General features: G+C 47.9%; 1 non-coding gene and 1 pseudogene across 1 annotated transcript; both read left to right on the top strand.

The window, feature by feature from the left end:
* The first annotated feature begins 1,009 nt into the window (after window positions 1-1,009).
* On the top strand, window positions 1,010-1,118 carry LOC144774441 (5S ribosomal RNA; annotated as a pseudogene).
* A 1,563-nt stretch (window positions 1,119-2,681) lies between these two features.
* On the top strand, window positions 2,682-2,800 carry LOC144774402 (5S ribosomal RNA). The gene has a single exon (XR_013600239.1). It is a non-coding gene; the product is annotated as a 5S ribosomal RNA (ribosomal RNA).
* The last annotated feature ends 632 nt before the right edge of the window (window positions 2,801-3,432 follow it).

The following is a 3,432-nucleotide window of genomic DNA, read 5'->3' on the forward strand; positions in this document are numbered from 1 at the left end:
CCTTTGCCCAAAAACTGAAAACTGACCCTGAACCCTAAAAATACCCCTTTGCCCAAAAACTGAAAACTGACCCTGAACCCTAAAAATACCCCTTTACCCAAAAACTGAAAACTGAACCTGAACCCTAAAAATACCCCTTTACCCAAAAACTGAAAACTGACCCTGAACCCTAAAAATACCCCTTTGCCCAAAAACTGAAAACTGACCCTGAACCCTAAAAATACCCCTTTAATTTAACATAATTAGCAATTAATCAATTAAATTAAATTAATTACCAATTAAATTGTAAATAATTAACATATATTATTTAATTACCAATTAATTAATTATTACTACCAATTAATAAATTTACATATTTAATTTATTATAATTAAATTACTTCCCACCCTATTCCCCTATAAACCCACAACCCGCTACAGAATAAAATTACACAATAATTAAAAAAAATTATTAATTAAAAATAATTATTAAAAAAAATGACACTTTTCACATATATTATAACATAAAAACACTAAAAATAATTAAATATTATTGAAAAAACTATATTTTTTACTATCTAGATTATATACTTGGATATTTTCACTGTCTATATTATTTACAGTCGATATTACTTCACTTACCTTAAAAACGATATTTTGACTGTCGATATTCTGTCTAGTCGATATTTTCTCCAAACGATATTTAAAACTCGATATTCTTTCCAGTCGATATTTTGGAGTCGATATTATGTCTTTGCACCATAGAAGTGGCCCAAGTAGAGTGCCTTAGAAGCAAGGTTAGGCGCTTGCTGCTGTTAGTGCCGGCCCCTTAAGAAGGGAGGTCCCAGCCTCTGCCAAAGTTTCAAATAAGCAAGTGCGAGAGAGGGCTGTGCTTGGCTCTGTGCAGGAAGTTTGAAACGGAGGGCAGGTGTGAAAGGGAAATGTGCAAATGTACTTGAAAGTAGCCTGGTGACGACATCATGCGGGCTGGGCTGCGTCTGCATAAGAGGCCTGAACCGGCAGCCTCTCGTGCCTACGGCCATACCACCCTGAAAGTGCCCGATCTCGGAAGCTAAGCAGGGTCAGGCCTGGTTAGTACTTGGATGGGAGACTGCCTGCGAATACCAGGTGCTGTAGGCTTTTTGCTTCTCGCTAGTGGCACTTCTGTTTTTTCTTTTAGGGGGGGTATTTATTCTATTATTTTATTGTATCTGTCTTCAAAAAGAAAACACCATCAAGTTGACAACACGCAGGGCCCATAACTTTCCATTCGGAAACTGAAAATTCGGCTGCACTTTACCCTGGTTCCAAAAAAACAGAAAACCTTTGCCCTAAGGCAGGACAGGGGACCCGCAACCCCTCCCCCAGCAGAGGGTTTTCTTCTGCCGGATGGCCTCGAGCTGCTGCAAGCTGCTGCTGGGCTGCTCCGGGGGCAGCAGTACCGGTTCCTGGTCCCCCTCTTTTGGCCTTCCCCAGCAGCCCGGGAGCAGGAGGAGGGCTGAGGCAGAGAGGCAGGCAACGAGTGCCATTCAGTACAACCGAGAGGGGAGCGGGGCGCACACGCATACACACTCACTTACACCCATGCATTCGCAAGCAGACACTCACACACCCACCCCCCTTTCACGAGACTCGCTCACAAATACACATACCCTCATACATACAAACACGTGCGAACCAGTCAATAAAAAAGCAACACTTACCTGCTGCAGGGCTCGGGGAGCTGCCAGGAGGGTTGGGACTGCTACCTAGCTCAACCAATGAGGGGAGGCAGCAGTCCCTCACTCGTCACAGAGCAGGATGGGGGACAGAGTCAGCGACAGACACTTGGCCGTTGGCACTTCAGGGCTTAAAAACTAAGCGCCCAGCTAGGAGGCTAACCCTGACGCTCTCCCTCGTCACGAGGGGGAGGGCCTCCAGGACATTTGCTGAGCTGAGGAGGTCAGGCCCACCGGAGCTGTGACATCCTCAGCCCGGCAATCTTCAGCTCAGGAAGCCGGGAGCCTGTGCATTTAGCGCATGTCCAGCTCCTGGCTGCCTGGCCTGAACATAAAGAGTGTTTGTCTAGCTGACCTTTGTTAAGCCTGACATGCAATCTTTTTGTCCAAAAGGGGCGGGTCGTGGCCTCACTGCCCTTAAGGAGGGGCGACTGCTGAAGTCAGGCCACTTGCAAGAAGGACCCTTCACCCAGGCAGCACTCAGTCCCTCATCTCAGTCTCTCTTCTCTATGTACACAAGGGCGGGCCCTGGACATGGACGTGATTTGCATATCAGGGCTCTGTCCCTGATTAAAAAAGAAAAGGAAACTTGCAGCCAGAGCTGCGCAGAAAAAACTTGTCACCCCAAAGTTTCTGCGGGCGATCCAGAGTTGAAGAGCGGTAGCCTGCCAACCACTGCCACATAGAGCGGTGGCCTGATAGAGTGCCTCAGAGGCCAGCGCAAAGCAAGGCCAGGCACTTGGTGAAAATCCCAGGCTGCTGGAGCTCTCCGGCTGGCACCTAAAGGGAGGCCGGAGCCTGTGTGTAATTGGGAAAGAAGCAAGCACAAGGCTGCTGGAAGAGAGGGCTGTGCTTGGCTATCTGTAGCAAGCTTGCAAAGGGAGGGCAGTTGTTGAAGGGAAGTGTGCAAGTGCAGTGCAGTGCAGCACGTTCCAGAGTGCAAGGAGGTCGTCAGCACAAGAGGCCTGAACCTGCAGCCTCCGATGCCTACGGCCATACCACCCTGAATGCGCCCGATCTCGTCTGATCTCGGAAGCTAAGCAGGGTCGGGCCTGGTTAGTACTTGGATGGGAGACAACCTGGGAATACCAGGTGCTGTAGACATTTTGCCACTCGCTGACACCAGGCTCGGCCCTTGCTCAATCATACCTAAGCTTCCTCGCTAATAGCACTTTTTACAACAAAAAAATAATAATAAATAAATATTCTGATCTCCTCTCCTCTCCTTTTTAAATTTTTTTGTATTATTTATTTATTATTGAATTACTTTGTTTTCCTGGTTGCTCCAGGCTTGCTCCAACTTCTCTCCAAAAGAGAAATCCCTCAGACCTTGCTGGTCTGCACCGAAGCCAAATTTGACATCCTGCGTGCATTGCGTTTGCCAAGCCTTGTTGGGTCCAAACCGGATACCAACCCCTCAGTCAACTAGATCCTTTGTGGGACAGCTCGAATCCAGCTCTTGGTCATCCTCGACACCTCCTGGACCACTTGGCTGAAAAAGCAAACTTCACCTTTTCACCTGAAATCACCCGACATTGGCTGGCAGCTTCCCATCACCTCCTGGTCACTGGCAAGTCACCCAGACTCTGTCCCTTCTGCTTTCAGGTTCTTCAGATCTTCGATCCACCCGGACACTTTTCCTCTGGTCGCCTGCAGCACTTCTTCGCAGCTCTCCATTGGAATCGACGACGACGCCCGACACCAAAAGGCACCTCTGCACCCGGCTTCCCTGGGTG

Source organism: Lissotriton helveticus, chromosome 8 (assembly GCF_964261635.1).
Source record: "Lissotriton helveticus chromosome 8, aLisHel1.1, whole genome shotgun sequence".
Taxonomy (NCBI): domain Eukaryota; kingdom Metazoa; phylum Chordata; class Amphibia; order Caudata; family Salamandridae; genus Lissotriton; species Lissotriton helveticus.